We start from the raw sequence: 17,639 nt of genomic DNA, 5'->3' as shown, positions 1-17,639 counted from the left end.
TCAGATTCACACTAATAAGTGCCCCCTTAGGACTTTGAGAGTTACTGTTTGCTCTGTCTAAATTACCCTGCCTCCCAGATCTTTTTATGGCTGGCTCCATTGGGCTAAATGTCACTTGAGACAGTTCTATAATTATACAGTTTGAAATAGTCCTCCATCATATTTATTGTCCCAACAGTATCTATCCATTTCTGGACATTTCTGGTACATTTATTTGTTTTCTTGTTTCACTGAAGTTGCAATGGCCTTAGCTTCCAGGGAGGCTGAGAAAGCAAGTATCTGGCGTTTCAGTTTCTGTCCATCATGGAGGTGAGCTCTGATAGCAAGGTAAATGGGGAGGGCAATGGTCATTGCACAGTTAAAGAGCCAGGTCTATGACATGGTCATTCTCTTTGTCTTTATCTGGAAACTGACAGTTTCACAAGAGCAGGCACCTGGCCCCAAACCTCTTCCATCTTTGAACTCACCAGTGCTGTTAGCCTATAAGTTACCTTAATTGTTTAAGCCCTTGAGTTTTATTCCATTACTTAAAACCAAAAGCATTCTAAGTGATAACCTAGCACAATCTGATAAGCCAGTATAACCCAGCCAATCTTTAGGCAGCACTAACAGCCCACCAGAGTATCTAGGGCTTAGATACTTTCAGGGGCCCATGCAAATGTTTTCATTTTCATTTTTTTTTAAGTTAGAGGGAGAAAAATAATCATCCAATCTGAATTATATTTATCTTCCAATGTAGTTAGGAAATATAATTTTTAATATTTTTTATGGAGGAAGGGGCCCACAAAGGTTAAGGGGAAAAAAAAGAGATGTAGAGTTCATTAAAGTTATTATGTGGTCCTGCTTTCATTAGCCTTGATTAGTTTATAAAATTATTAACTTAGGAGGTCAATGTAGAACCTTCTGGAAGTGAGAATGATGGTACAGGATTTTGATTGTGGAGAGGAATTCAGGAAGATAGTCATATGAGCCATACGCTTTTTCAGAAATCCAGTCCTAGTCAGGGGACTCTAATGGGGAGTCCTGGGAACCCAGAGTGAGAAGTTATGGGGGTATGGGAACATGGGCCACAGAAGGGAAGGAAGAGAAGGGAAGAAGCTGAGAATGGATACAGGTTATAAGTATGAGTAATTTCCATGTATGTGCAATGGCCTTGGCTGCAGTCCTGCAGGCACATCTTAGCTGGGGGCTACGACTGCTATTCCAGGGTCCCAAGATTCTTCCTACTTTGAAACCAGCTCGCATGCAGACTGTGCATTCAGAACTCAGTCTGCCGTCGACATCTGGGTTTGATTGCTTTATATTGTGAGTTACTGTGTCCTGCCCTTTTCCTTATTATTATTTCAGGGTCTACATGTGGTAAAATTAAAGGGAGGGGGGAAAAAAAGAGCTCTACCAGACTGGAGATTTCTAGCTCTGCTTTTGTTACTCTTGGGAGTGTCTGGTTTTCTTTTGCCTCTCTCCCAGGAGTGAGGGAAAAGAAAAGTGTTTTGGGTCTTCAGTGATTTTAATTTAAAAATGCGTGTAGCAGCATGTGGAAGACAGCAGAGCAGGGCAGAAGAGCCCCCTTCTTCCACTGAGTCTCCTCGCACAGGCTTCTTGGCCACTCTTGATTCCACAGTTGGCCAGTGAGAGGGTTTGAAGAGATCATCTCTAGGGTCCCTTCTAGCTCCAATATTATGCTAATTTTGCAGCATATACAGCAAAAGAGTAGTTTTGCAGAATCAAACCCAAAACAAAAGAGTTGTAGATCTGGGAAGGCTGCCAGGCACTGCAAAGCACAGAGGTCCTTCTGTGTCATCCAGCTGCAGGCAGCCCAGCCCTCCTTGAGGACCAGCCAGTGAAGTCCCAGTGCACTGCGCCCAGCAGCAGCGCTGGGGAAAGGCTGCACATGGTGATCATCTGGTGTCCTTACCTGCCCACCTAACATGAAGATCAGTGTGTGCAGCAGGCAAGGAGCTGAACTGCACCAGTTGTAATGGTCATGTCTTAGGGAAAACAACCACCCCCCATCACTGCTGTCTCCTTTCTGATGCACACAGACCACTAGAAGTTCCCTGCTGCCTCTTTCTGTCCGAAAAGCGTATCAGACTTCAGATCCTGTGCCCATATTTTACTGTTTAAAAATTGATGATTTCTCCGGAAATGGAGAGTGGTCATGATTGCACAACACTCCAGAGAATGGTGTGCATAAAGATGATACAATGGCAAAAAAAAAAAAAAAATCAATGATTCAAAAATCAATGATTCGGTGTTGTTTCTTCACCTTCTCAACCTATTTGCTATCAAAATATATTGTGTGTCTTTCTTAGACGTCTGGTTTGCCACATCCCCCAGGAGAGCTAGAAACGCGATACCAGGTGTCCCCTTTGCCTTCATGGTAAGCAAGAATGCTCTTGACAACAGCCACTCTGAGCATGAGAGGCTGGCAAGGACTGCTCTCCACATGGGATGTTTGTAGCCAATCTCCATGTTCTAATTTTGATGCCATTTTTAGTATCTTTGTTCCCAGGATCCTTTTTTTCTTCTGTATACAGGCAACTGCCCATTGAACCTAATGATCTTTTCACATTACTTTCCCAGCCTTTAGAATAAAAACCAGACTTCATTCTGCTTTAGCTCAAAGTTTTATTGTTAAATGTAACATATGGAAAAGTGCACAAAACAGATGTATCATGTAATGAATGGTTACCAGCACTGAAAAAGAGAGCATTGCCATGCCCTAGAAGCCCACCGTGTGTCTCTAACCCTTCCCAACTTCTCCTCCCGGGAGTAAAGCCTGGATGACCATAAAAGTAAAAAGCTTCTTTGTCCTTCTTTTCAACTTTACCAGTTGTGAGTACTTCATGTAACATAATTCTTGAACTATACAAATTGAATCATGATGTTGGATTCAGCTTATTCACTTACCCTGCTCATAACATAGAGAACTTTCTTGTACACTCATTCTCCATTTGTGGTATCTTTAGAGAGAATTGTGCTATCTCAAGTATTGTGTCAGTGCTAAGAGATTAATCGCCTCTTGGTACTTCATTATTAAAAACTCTGTCTCCTTCTTCCTTTACACTGATTTAGCTGAGCAGGAAATGAGACGTTCCTATACCCAGGGGTAACATTCAGGATCATTAATGAGTCAGCAGGGGCGCCCATCAATTAGAACAGACAGTAGCAGGAAGGCAGGGCGCTAGTTTGACTGAATGTCAACCCTGCCGGGGCCCTTACTCTTCCCTCTGCCTGGATTCGCCTGTCCTTCAAGGTCTCAGCTCAGTTCCAAGCTTAACAGCATAAGGTAGGCAAGTGACAAACTCTTAGTTTTCTTATTTGTAAAGGAGGAGATTGGGTTAGGATATTCCTGAGGATTCTTCCAAATTGGAAGTTCTGTGACTGGAAGAGGTTTATCTGTATCTGTTGTTATGACACTCATCACTCTCTGCTCTAATCCAGGTGTGTTCAAGTGGACACTCAACAAAACTAAGCAGCAAGAGGCCAGGGTCTGGGATTGATTCACCTTTGAGTCCTTGGAAGGTATTGTTGCTGGAGAATAGGTTCTTGCCTCACTCAGGAAAGAATGCAAGAGTGAGGCATGGTAAAGTGAAAGTAAGTTTATTCAGGGAGATACACACTCCATAGACAGAGTGCAGGCCATCTCAGAAGGCGAAAGAGTGACCATGAGGAGCAGAGTTGTTAGTTTTTATGGGCTCAGTAATTTCATATGCTAACAAGTGGGAGGATTATTCAAACTATGTTTGGGAAGGGGCAGGGATTTCCAGGATTTGAGCCTCTGCCCACTCTTTTGACCTTTTATAGTCATCCTGGGAACTGTCATGGCACCTGTGGGTGTGCCATGAGGCTCAAGGTCTACTGGAAGTTGAATCTTCCACCATCTTAGTTCTAACCAGTTTGTCCTATCCTCAGTTGCTCTGTCATTCCTTCAGTGGTTGTGCCCTGCCCCCTTCCCTCCTGTCTCAGTATAATTTATAGAATATACCTGTTAAATAAATGATGAATTAAGTCCCAATTCTATCATGCCATTCCTGACTACTCCCATCTGTTCTGTTTTTTTCCTGAAATTCTTTTATCAGTCACCTGGCTTGTAATCTTGGAATTCTCTTACTTTTTCATTCTATGGGGTTGAACATGTACATGCTTAATCTCATTTCTATAAACAAGACAATAGATCCTGCAGGAAGCCTTCACCCTGTCTACAGCAATATCAGAACCTGGATTCCAGGAGTGTTCTGTGTTTATTGAATAAATGGTTGACACTCTACCACAAAACCGCAATTCCTTCACCTAGAAGGACAACGACAAACATTTATTTCTCAGTTCTGTAGTCAGGGAAGATCAAGGTGCAGGGAAATTCAATGTCTGATGAGGGCCCTCTTCCTGGTCCATGGATGCCACCTTCTCACGGTGTCCTCACTCAGCAGAAAGGGTGAGGGAGCTCTCCAGCATCCCTTTTAGTAGAAGGGCACTAATCCCATTCGTGGGGGCTCCACCCTCATGACCAGATCACCTCCCAAAGGCCTCACCTCCTAACACTTCCATGTTAGAGATCAGGATTTCAACATACAAATTTGGGAGGGACACAAGCATTCAATCTATAGCAAGTACTGCTACCTAAGATAGGGGGCCTCCTTGGTTTTTCCATTTCAGGGCTCCACAGTGTGGACCTTCAGCTTGTCAGTCTGGGTGGTGGAAAGAACATTCCACTAACAATATTCTTGTGGTAGGGATTGGAGTTTCTTTTTCATTAGCAGAGCACAAAAGAATTTAAGCTCCCTGTTGAGAAAACATTGTTGGAAACCATGGGCTTTCCTTGGTGTGGGAGTGTAAGAGGCCTCTCACTTTTCAGGCTTATCATGATGCCTCACACTGCCTGACTCAAGCGCCAACACCTTTGGGTGTCTGTGGAATGACTGAAAAGTTAATCAGTCTGATGAGGCAGCTGGAAGCCTGCCTTGGCCAAGCACTAGACTATTTATGCAAATTAAAAACAGAAGTCTATAAACTGACCCCAGCTGTACTACCTCTAATGACTCCAAGCTGGGCTCTCAAGTATTTTGCTATTTTTGAAGTCAGTCATTTTTCCATGCCTGCATTTTTTTAAAAAAACCATAACACATATGCAGTCAAAATTTTTCCATAAGCTTTAAAAATAGATGTAATATACCCTTAGGCTAGCTAGTTCTCTCCTTCAAAATTATTATTGTGATAACTTCAGTCTATGGGATTTTTTTTTTCCTAGCCCCTCTCATCATTCCTTAAATATTTTGTTTTTTGAGCTAAAAATGCTGGGATATTGTGGTCAAGATATTTAATCGAAGTGAATGGAATGAAGGAGTAAGCCATCACTATCTTTCCTAGGTTGTTTATTTAGGCTTAGCTTGGTTTCCTTTTAAAATCACCTTGGCACTAAGACATACAGGATGACAGGAACTAGGTCTTAATCTGGAAGCATCCATTGTATGGTGGAATGAACTAAAAATAATGCAGCAACCAAGGGTTCTGGGGAGAAATCCGAATTTAGAGGCCGAAGGGGCAATAAATGTGGGGCATCTTTTCCTAGTCTTCCTTGAGATAAGGAGGCCAGTGGTTTTGATGCCAAGAAGCTGACTATGGCCTAAACTCTGGCCCTGGCTGAAATTAGATCTTCCTGGAGAAGTTACAAAAGGAATACATACTCATTGCAGACAGTTTGGAAGATACCAAAAAGCTAAACAAAAAAACTTTTTAAATTAAAAATTAGACAGCCATTGTGTCTGCTCTCTGTTCAGTTTACTGTTCAGTCCCTTTTAAGGATTTTTTACAGAGAATTGTGCCATGTAGATGGAGACTAATGTTTTTAGGCCGGGTGAGGGAGGAGGGTCACAGGGTACGATCATCTTGTGCACAATTCTCTGATTGGTTGATATCGAGGTAACAGGGCGGTCAACACTATCAACCCCTGGGTGCCAGAAAGTCTGGAGGGGGTGGGGGTCCCTGTGCTCTAGATCATCAAGTAGTTAATTTCTTCCCTTTGGTGGTGGTTTTTAGCATCTGAAAAACTCAGGAAATAGGCATGAGATCCTATTCTCTGGGTACTTCAGAGAGGAGCTATAGCAGAGGGTATGGGGAGGGGTCTGTCCCGGGAAGTCCCCACAGGGTCCTGCTAGGTTAGAAGACCACTGGGACACCTCGGCCCCAGTGCTTTTACTGTGACAAAGGGAAGCTGGGAGTTTCTTCACTAGCAGCTGCAGTAGACTTCTAAATGGACTTCTTCTCTGACTAAGAGAAGACGCTGCTTAACAGCAGGAGTTGAAGGGAGGGAGGGTGTGGATGGCTAAGAAAGTGTTCCCACTCCTCCAGGGGCTTGTCATCCAAGGGACTCAGGCCTGAAGACTCCTGACACTCTCCAGACATCCCCTCCCCCTCTAGAGAAGACTTCAGTCACCAGAGGTCCTAGGGGCCCAGGGAAATTGCATGAGTAAGTGTCTCAGATGCCCGTGGCTGCCATACATCCTTCTCCCTCTTAATGTGTACCTAAAGCCCCATGAGGAGGCATCCATGGCTAGTTGGCCAATGAATAAAAAAAAATTTACATAATTCTGCATGATTTTCCACCACCACCCAAAAGTGGATGCCTACAGTGCTCCAGCCCTACCCAAGGTGGCTCCGAAGGATAGTATTTAAGGAAAATCTAACTCCTAATGGGCAGAACTTTGGGCAGTGCATCTGATGGCTCATTTTGTCTGGAAGAAGAGATGGCTAGAGGTTCAGATCTACATGGATAATGGGCAGTTGCTTATGGTTGAGGTGGATAGTCAGAGACTGGAAAGGAATGTGATTGGAAAATTGCTGACAAAGAGGTCTGAGAAACTGGGATGTGACCAGACAGCATTCAGACAGAGTGTGAAGATATTTCTGTCTCATGTCAGTGCTCCCCAAAGAACAAGTTCAGCAGAAGAGGATTTTAATAATCAGGTGGGCAAAGTTGGCCTGTTCTGGGATGTTAGTCATATGAGCTCTGAACCATATAAGGATGAAGTTTTATGTGTGGCCTCACAACATGTATTTCTTCTCACCAGGCTGATCTGGCTGCAGCAGCTGCCAAGTGCCCAGCCTTCCAAGAGCAGAGACCAACACTTAGTCCTGATGCAGCACCACTTTCTGGGGGCAGGAGTGGGGAAGGGGAGAACCAGCCAGCTACCTGGAGGCAGATTAATTACATTGGACCACTTCCATCACAGAAGTGGCAGCACCTTGTTCTCAATGGAATAGATACCCACCTTGGTTGGGGACTGCCTTCCCTGCTTTTGGTATACTTGGGCTCACTCACTTCTTCTAGCTTCTACAGATCCTTCAGCTTCTTTAAATCCTGGGACGAAGGCATGTGTAGCTCTGTGGTAAAAGGTGCCAGCTTCTGCAGGTCACCCACAACATCAGAGTTGGAGATGGTGAGAGACAGATGTGGATTCAAGACCTAGGGTTTGGAAGAGTGTTTCGTGAAGGTACCATTTATGTTAGTGTCAGCAGGGGTAGGAAAATCAACGAGATGGAGACGCTCCAGGAACCAGCCACAGAGGAAGCCGTTACCTTCTCCATGCACGAAGGGACAAAGGACAGGACCAATGTTACTACTGTCCATTGAGAGCTTGAGCCGGGTAAGAAGGCCACCAACAAGAGCCATAAAGGTAGAGGAATGCAGCCACTGCCGCACTGTGCCACTGCAGGACAGGAGTAGTGGGGGGACTAACACGGCCGCCTTCAATCCCCACCTCCTTGTCTTCAGCGGATGTTTCCCACTGGCAAGGGAGCCTGGATGATGCAGTTGGTAGGAGTGAGTAGACTGGGGCAGAGAATGGAAGTGAGGGAGGGGGAGATGAGCAAACTGAGATAATAGCTACATTTAGGGAAAAAGGCATTTAGGGCTCATCACAGGGAGGTGATCTATAGCAATTCCTGTTGTGCTGTGTGAATTGGAGAGTGAGTAGAGGAGGGCAAGTTATTTTTTAGCCAGTATCCAGTTGGAACAGTTCATTGGCAGGATCAATAACAAATATCTTTGCAGAGTGTTCCCCAACCAAGGATCACAAGTTACCGCAAACCCCACATTGATAAAATTGTTCAATTTTCCCTTCTTAAAGGAAACTGGTGCCCAGAACAATTAAGCTGGGTTAGTGGGAAGAGAATTTAGGTCTAGTAGTTCAGGCTCTTCCCACTCTATCATGAGCTTTCTGAAACTGAGAACAGGCAGCATGTGTGTGTGTACATATGTACGTAAGGCGTAAATGCTGCTGAGCCCTGAAGTTTTCCCATTTGCACACTCATTCCACTTTTTAAAAAATGAGATATAATTAGCATAGTTCATTATATTAGTTTCAGGTATGCAGCATAATGATCCCATATTTGGTCACCACAGTAAGTCTAGTTAACATCCATCACCACACAAAGTTATAATTTTTTTTTCTTTTGTGTATATATATTTTTATTGAAGTATAGTTAGTTTACAGTGTGTCAATTTCTGGTGTACAGCACAATGCTTCAGTCACACAGGAACATGCATTTATTTGTTTTCATATTGTTTTTCACCATAAGTTACTAAAATTTTTTATCTTGTGATGAGAACTTTTAAGATCTACTTCTTTAGCAACTTTCAAATATGCAAATCAGAATTATTAGCTAGAGTCACCATGCTCTACATTCCAATGCCCTGACTCATTTACTTTGTAACTGGAAGTTTGCACTTTTTGACCACATTCACCCATGTCACCAACACCCTTCCCCTGCCTCTGGCAACCACCAATCTGTTCTCTGTATGAGTTCACTGTTTGAGGAGGGAGGGCATTAGTTTAAATTTCATATGTAAGTGAGATCATATAATTATTTTTCTTTGACTTATTTCACTTAGCCTATTGCTGTCAAGGGTCATCCATATTGTTGCAAAAGGCAAGATTGCCTTTTTCATGGCTGAGTAATATTTCATTGTGTGTGTGTGTATTTTTTTTTTCTTTATATATTCTTCCATCAATGGACACAAGTTCTTTCCTTATCTTAGATATTGTAAATAATACTGCAATGAACAGTATTTAAGTACTTTCTAAGTACTTAAATATTGAATTAACTCATTAAGATTTGAAATTATAAAACTCCTAGAGGAACATAGGGGAAAAGTTCCTTGACATTGGTCTTGGCAATGATTTTTTGAATATCACACATGCACACAATGGAATATTATTCAGCCACGAGAAAGAAGGAAATCCTGCCATTTGTAACAACATGGATGGACCCTGAGGGCATTAGGCTGAGTGAAATAAGGCAGACAGAGAAAGGTAAATACTGCACTATCTCATCTCACATGTGAAATCTAAAAACATCAAACTCACAGAAACAGAGGGTAGAATGGTAGTTGCTAGGGGCTGAGAGAGGAGGGAAATGAAGAGATGTTGCTCAAAGGATACAAACTTTCAGTTATAAGATGTTCTGGGGATCTAATGTACAGCATAATGACTGTAGTTAACAATACAGTGATGTATACTTGAAAGTTGCTATGAGTGTAACAACAACAAAATGGCAATCGTGAGGTAAGGGATGTGTTGACTAACATTATTTTTTTCCCATTTTTTTAAATTGATGTATAGTTGATTTACAATGTTGTATTCGTTTCTGGTGTACAGCATAGTGATTCAGTTATACAAATATATATACACATACTCATTTTCATTACAGATTACTACAAGCCATTGAATATTCTTCCCTGTGCTATATAGTAGGACTTTGTTGTTTATCTATTCTGTACGCAGTAGTTAGTATCTGCCAATCCCAAACTCCCAGTTTACCCCTCCCTCCTCTCCTCCTTTCAGTAATCATAAGTTTGTTTTCTATATCTGTGGGTCTCTTTCTGTTTTATTAAGTAAGTTCGTTTGTGTCATTTTTTTAGATTCCACATGTAAGTGATATCATATGGTATTTGTCTTTCTTTTGACTGACTTCATTTAGTATGATGATCTCTAGGTCCATCCATGCTGCTGCAAATGACATTATTTCATTCCTTTTTATGGCTGAGTAACATTGTGAACTAACATTATTGTGGTAAACATTTTGAAATTATATATGTGTATCAAATTATCACATTGTATATCTTATATTGTATAACAAAATGTTATATGTCAATTATATCTCAGTAGAGCTAGGGGAAGTGGAATTAACTCTTTTGGGATACGACATAACATGATATAACATGACATTCAGTTAAATTATTAAGGTAAAATAGGCAGCAAAGTCTACACCAAGGAAAAGGTTTTTAAAACTTTGTGTCCTGATCCCAGAGGCTCATTTTTATCTCCCATCCTGCCTTGTATCTGCCCTTCTGGGCTGTTAATCCTTCAGGTGGTTCTAATTACAAACAGCTGTCCTGAGTGGCCTTCCAGTACCCAGGGGCTTTCCTCCACTGCTCAGAAGTCTTGCCTCCTCTTTCCTCAGTCCCAGTTTCACAAATGATGATTTAGGAACTTTCAGATACAAAGGACGAGGCCAGCCCCTGACATCTCCTGTGCTCTGCAAGAGTAGGCCCCACCATCTACCAATGACCACCTTATCTCGTCTGGATACAGTAGTAGACAGTAGAGGCACCTTCAAGATTCTGGAGTCCTCTTGCCCTCATCACTTCTTTGTTCCCTCCATCGAACACCTTAAATACTTCCTGTTTTCTCCTTGACAGTTGCTGCCTTCTTTCCCTCATGCTTACCCTGGGCTAGAACCTGACCTGCTCATCCTTAGATGGACCTCAGTACCTCTTAACTGAGCTTCCTGCTTCTAGACTCTGCTCTTATATTCTGCCCTGTTTTCTAGGAACCAGTACTATTTCTAGGACATCTCCTGAGGAAACTGTAACAGGGTCCTCTCAGAGCCTGACCGCCTCAGTCATGGAATCCATGCCCCTTTCAACCAGTCACATCTCTGGACGGGGTGCTCATTCCAGTCAGGCTGGTTCCTTATAGGCCATGCTCCACCCTGCCTTTTCAAGTCACTTTCAGTGTCCCATTCCCTCCTTAAACCAAGTTCTCTATCTCAAGGCTGTCTGTGTTCCACCTCTTTGCTGGGGTTTGGATTTTAGGCCCCAACAGTATTTTATTGAGTCCAGACCTTAACTTCCCTCCTGCTAGGACCCAACTAATCCTTAATAAACATGGGTGAAAAAATTGCTTTGAATGCTTATTATATGTCAGATACCATTCTAAGTGATTTATAGCTTTTATATGTATTATCTAATTTAATCCAAGCAATTCTATGGAGGTGGTTTTTATCCTCAATATTTAACAGATGAGAAAATTAAGGCATGTCAGCATTAAATAATTTGTTCCAAGTTGCCCAGACTTGCGAGCCTAACCTTACATGGAATTTATCTCCCAAATCTACGTTTTTGGCATCCTCTTAAAAGCACGTGGGCCTTTTGTGAGCCCACAGCACATCTTAATATTTCACTATTGTTTTCTCCCAATTGGTTGATGCAATGAATCAGATACAAATGTAGGTATTTAGTATTAAACTGCCTTATTTGATGAGGCATGGATTGAAAACGGTCACAATTTCACATAAAATCTCACACCTGTGGTTCTTCCAAAAGAAACCCTTTCTGAGCAAAAGCATAATCAGGTAGTGTAAGCATTTTGTCTCCTAAGGAATTGCTTTAGCCTTTGGTCATTTGATAGGTTGCCTACACTGCATTTTTTTCCCATTGGGACTGATTTAACTTGCTTAATTTTGTACTTGTCACATACAGTGAACACGATGAATCCTTCTGTATTACAGATTTACCAAAAACATCTGGTAATTTACTAAAAATGCACCATAGCCTGAATTGTCCCGTACAAAGGCAGCATCTTGTTCAACTGTGAACAGACTTCTGTTCCTTTCCCAAGGGTTATATCTGTGATGTTGTGAAGGCTGGGACATCACTCATTATCGACTTGCATGTTTAAACAAGTCATTGCCCTCCTTTCTTTTTTCAATACAAGGGATGTTTTAGTCTTTTGTAAAATGTAGCCTATCACTTCTGATATGATACAAAACAGCATTTCCTCCCTCTTGGTCTCATGACCCAGCAGCTTCCCTCTCTGTTTTAGAATTTCAGACAATGATACAAAGTTTTGTTTACTGTCAGTCTGTGGTGCGTTCTGTACAAAATAACAGGAAATTTTAGTAACTCAAATGGAACCCCCAAAGGAAAGGTAAGATTTGAGGAAACTACCACCCCTACCCCAACCCTGCAAAATATAAATAAACCTACCAAAATAACCAACCATATCATACTAGACTCAAGACAAAGGCCTTTGTCGTCAGGAATTCTTAAGAGAGGCTTTCCTGTATGAAAATGGGCTTGTGTGTCACGTGTGTTTCTTGGATTCACATATTCTTAAACATTTTGAGAGTAATTTATCAAGTTTTACGACTGTGGTGTGTCAAATCATTTTATAAAATGATGTTTGGTATCCTGAGAACTGAATATTTTGTTACTGCTTGGTTCTGTAAAATGTCCCATGAATACCACTGATGACCGATGTTCCTTTATATACTCAGTAACTGTAGCCTTCTCCTGAGAGATTTGAGCAAAGAATTAGACTCCCACCCATCATAATAACCAAACATCTAATGACTGTTAATTATTTCTCATAAGAATGCTGAGGCTGAGAGAAAAAAAATGCAAGACTTAATTTCTTAATTTCAAATAAGAGCTACACATGGTTTCAATATTATTATGATTTCCTTTTCTTATGATAAGCAAATAGTTGCCTTATTGAAGTGTCCCTCTTTGGAAAAACAAAATTGTTTATCCTACTAGGAAGTGAGGGAGTTATCCAAGCATCCAGCCTTCTTATAGAAGAGAATCACATTAGGGCTCTAACATGTTTTAAAAGAGTATAAACTGAGTTCTCACTTAACATTAGTGAATTAAGATTCAGGACTATCAAAGACCAGGCAACATTTGCTACTTTTCTTCTTTTCCTTCTAAATATGTTCTAAAAACTGGGGACCCATGAGGATTACTGACATAAGACAAAAGTAGATGTTTTTCCTTGATGAATGGAAACAAAGCATCGCTTACATCTTAGTACTTCGTATGCACTCTGGAACATTAAATCAAGTAGTCTAGATATCATCAAAATGATATGGTTGTATGGAGAATATTTATAAAAAATAAATTACCATGATTTTGAGACTGAAAGTTGTTCTTCCAACACAGCACTTTCCTATAATAATTTATCAATATTTCACATATACAGAATGAGAGCTTTACCTCATCGTATGCTCACAACAGAGATTTCAGCTACAAAGAGGAGCACAGTGATCTTGCACTTTCGTGCATGAGTATCTGTCACAGAGGGACATAGTCTTATGTCCACTATGTAGCATGCAAGCTTTTGTTCACCACTGGAGTGTGGATGTGGTTTTTACCAATGGAAGTCAGCCAATGGGCCAAGCAGCCAAATAAAATGTGTTTGAATTGCAACAGAGGTCTCCTGATGCACTTGACTGCTTTCAAGTAAATGACACAAAATCCAGAGCTTTGTGACACACAAAGCCAGCCTGCTTTTACTGAACTGCCCAGCTTACAGTTTTTATTTTTTATTCTATTTTGAGCCACGCCGCAGAAAGCCAAAGAAGAATCAACAAAATCTCATCTTCTCATTGCTCTTTAGTTTACTCTTTTGCTTAGTTTATTTCATTTCATCAATGTGTTAAAGATGACATTGTTACTCCAAAGCTGAGTAATTTCCCTGAGGTGGTTGATGGTGGAAGCAAGATTCTTCCTCGTCTCTAGACTAAGTCAAAGGCACTGTCTCTGAAATACACAATGCTTCCTACAAAGATTTCAGTACACAGAATAACAGCCGGCACCTGAGTTGTTACTTAATCCTAACAACAGCCTTGGCTAACTAGATAAATACAGATACATCTCAACCTAACACCTCACGCAAAAGATTGTTTCCAAATAGTTAAAAGCTCCCAAAGTGACAGGTAATGCCATGAAGTCATTGAATAGGTAGACTCTTGCCTTTGTGGCAGGAAAGAACTTTTTAACTTCAGAAGTTCCAGCCATAAGGTCCAAAGTTAGGTCTGATTACAATTTTTTGTTCAGCCAGGGACATCATGGTCAAAGTTGAAAGATGACAAAGGAGATACATCTTTGAAACATTAGAATGATTGCCTATCGTGAGGTGGGGGTTGTAGGGATAAAGGAAGTAAATAAATCAAGAGAGGGGCCCTGAATGGACCAGTAATGTTAGTATAAGATGCTATGAGCTAAAGGATCTGATCCACTCAACCATCTGCACATGGAGTACCACGGCAAAGGTGTGTTAGAAGAAACTCAGGCATCCGGTGAACAAAGGCTTTTAAACAGCTTAAAGGTAAGATGAAATTAGAAGGGTATTTTCACAAGTGTTGCTGTGGATCATGCTTCGGGCATTTACTGTTCAAGACATATGAGAATGGTCTCCCCTTTCAAATATCTTAGGCTACTGAATCAGGTTTCTTTAAATATGACACGTGGACCTCTCCCAGCCCCCACTACCAAGTTCCTCTGTGCTGTGTAACTGTGCAGCTAACACACACACACACACACACACACACACACATTCCTGGCACTGGAGTAGGCTCTGAGGCTGTGCAGTCCATTGAGAAGCGGTGTTCTTCCTCCGAGGAACCCAGCCTGGTAAGGGAGAAAACAGAAACAGCAGCAGCATCCAACAGTTACATAATGCTGACTGTGTGCCAGGTTCTGTTTACGTGTCTGACATTAACTCTTAATCCTAATAACCCAGTGATGTAGGCATTTGTTTCCTTACCTATAAAACAGGGTAAAAAAGTTACAGAGAAGTTATGTAACATGCCTGGGATCACAGAACTTGAAAGAGGTAAAGCCAAAATTCCAACCCAGGTAGACTGGCTATATAGCATCTAGACTATTAACAACTACACACAAGACAGTATGTTAAATGCCAGTATATAAATACACAGAAGATAAGTGCTTTGTTCACAAAGAGGAGGGCACTTCTCAAATTAAGGGTAGTTAAGTAGTGTTCTGTATAACATCCTCTGTGATTTTGAATGTTACAATTTTTGAATTGATATATCAATTTGAGAATTCATATCTCTGCAGCAGTCTTTCTATCCATGAACATCATATATATTCAGGTTTTAGATTTCTCTCAAAATCTTATAGTTGAAAGAATTATTCTTAGGTGTTTTTGAAATTTCTATTTTAAAGGTTATTTTAAAAAAGATCTCCTAACTTTGTTGCTGAGAAACTAGAGACATATTTTATATTGATTTTTAAGGAGTAACAAGATTTCATTTTCATTTTAATAATGGCTATGTAGATTTGTGTTTTATCTGCAGATGAGTTGTTTCTTTCTTTCCATCTTTATTATTCATATTTTTGGTCTGATTATGCCATCCAGGACCTTCAGGATAATGTAACAGAAGCAGTGATAACTGGCAACCTTGTCTTTTCTGATTTTAAAGCAAAGGCTTTTAAATGTTTCATTATTGAATATGTGTGCCTAAATTTTTGGTAAATATCCCTCACAATCCGAATAAATTCCCTTTTCTTCTTAAATTGCCAACTGGGAATGTTGCTATGCGCTGAATTGCCTTACCCCCAGCCCGAAATTCACATGTTCAAGCCCCAACTCCCTGTACCTCAGAAAGTGATTGGATCTGCAGATAGGGGCTTTAAGGAGGTAATTTAGTTAAAACGAGGTAGTGAGGGTGGGCCCTAATTCCGACGTAATTGGAGTCTTTATAAAGGGAGGGATGAGGACACGCGGAGAGTCACGGAGGACGCGCGTGCGCAGAGGAAAGACCGCGTAAGGAGCCATCTGCCAGCTGAGGAGCGAGACCTCAGAAGAAACCCACTCGAGCAGTTTTAAGGTTGGAATTTTTTGTTACTGGAATGTTTCGTAAACTATCTGGTAAAACGTCTGGCATGGTGCTTCTGCAAGGTTTTAAAATTGCTGTTTCTTTAATGGTAATGTGTCTTTTTTTCATTCAATGTTCTGGTCATTTGTGGTCTTTGCGGTCTGGAAATGCATAGTCTTGGGATGTGGAATGTTTGCTAGAATTATCTGATAATTGCTTCCCACCATTGCCTTTGTTTTCCTTTGTTCATTTGAAACATCTGATTTTCAGGCCTCCAGGTTGATGATATGCTAATTTTCTTTGCTCGGCTGCCTCTCATCTTTTTGGATGATTTCCTCAGCCTTCTTCTACCTATATTGAATTTACTCTTTGCTTTTTTGTCTTACCTGGTGTCTCTGAGGTCAAGCCCTCTCCAGTTTAACCTCAGGAGTAAACTTTCACTCTGGTCTTTGGGGAGCTAATGGGGTGGTGACCTGGCGTTGAGGAGTGAGGCAGATTGGTGGGCTAAAATGAGCCTTTTAAAGACTCACAGCTGTCTTGTGTTTTCAGTCTTTCTCAGTTCAGAGAACCAGGTGCTTCTTATTTCTGAGCTGGTGGGAGTTCTGAAGCAAGAATCCGCTTTTTGCTGGCTTTCCCCACTCTAGAACTTAGGCAGGGCTTAGAAGAGAATTTTAAAGTCATAGGAGTTACCAGGTGTAGTAAATGAGCAAACAGTGTGTCCGATGACCCCTGTAGAATTCAGTGTCTGGACACTTCTACTTGGCTTAAGAGTTATTCTTATGAAAGACGTTATCTCAGCTATTAAGGAATAATAGATTCAATCAAGGCAAGAATGAAGCAAGGTAAGCACTCCCTACTTTGGAGCTGGGGTAGAGGAAAGAAGACTAGAAGCTAATACATGAGTATTAAAGATGCTCATGTACTCTTTGTAGCAGTAATTGCATTGCTAGAAATGATCTCTAGGATGAAGAGATGTGATTTTATAAGCAAACATTCACTGCAATATTTATAACAGTAATATCTAAGAGAGGACTTGTTAACATAGTACATTTATACAATAGTCTTATGTAGCCATTAAACATTTATGAAGGGTTTCATGATACAGTGAACTTAATTGAGTGTGCATGATAAAAAAAAACTAGTAAAGACAGTATTCTTCTGTGTTTTTATATATCAAATGAACAATAAAACAAGGAGTAGATGGAAATAGCCATTAATATGTTGGTTTTTCTGGATGGTAGAATTTGGGAGACTAAGTTGCAAAAATGCATTTCTGTTTTTGTTTCCTACAAGTAACACTTTAACAAAAATTCCCTCCAAATTTGGCTAGCCAGCAGTCTTAAAGAAATTGTAAAGTATAGACTGTCAAAAGAATTTCTCCTTGTTTTTGACAAGCATCAGTCATGGCCTCTTCAGAACCTGTGTAGTAATGCAACTGCCTCATGAGTTAATACATGTTTTCTTAGGCATCTGGAAGAGGGCCCTTACCGAGAGCAAAGGCAGTACTACATTAATGAGATCATGTCTTATTCAAGACTGCAGCCTGTTACTTGGCAGATAGTGGGGAAGGTTGAATGAATGTAATTCAAACCTCTCTACACTTCTTTAGAAGCATGTATTGGGGGTGATTACTTATGCCAACTATCAGCTAAGAACAGCTTCAGGTCGCAGGTAGTGTATTATCTGTTCATACCAACATAATCAAGTTAGCCTCTTTCCCCTGCACAAGAGTGGAC

The 17,639-nt window shown here is 41.0% G+C and overlaps 1 long non-coding RNA gene across 1 annotated transcript in view; it reads left to right on the top strand.

The window, feature by feature from the left end:
- The window catches only part of LOC123620045 (uncharacterized), a 137,744-nt gene extending 124,164 nt beyond the window's left edge, over nucleotides 1–13,580 (top strand). Inside the window, exon 7 of the long non-coding RNA XR_012504183.1 lies at nucleotides 7,068–13,580. This is a non-coding gene — a long non-coding RNA (uncharacterized LOC123620045). The remainder of the gene's footprint in view (nucleotides 1–7,067) is intronic.
- Nucleotides 13,581–17,639: the final 4,059 nt, after the last annotated feature.

This window comes from Camelus bactrianus, chromosome 3, assembly GCF_048773025.1.
Source record: "Camelus bactrianus isolate YW-2024 breed Bactrian camel chromosome 3, ASM4877302v1, whole genome shotgun sequence".
NCBI lineage: Eukaryota > Metazoa > Chordata > Mammalia > Artiodactyla > Camelidae > Camelus > Camelus bactrianus.
Note: the sequence above shows the minus strand (reverse complement) of the source record. Positions and strands in the feature narration are given on the sequence as shown.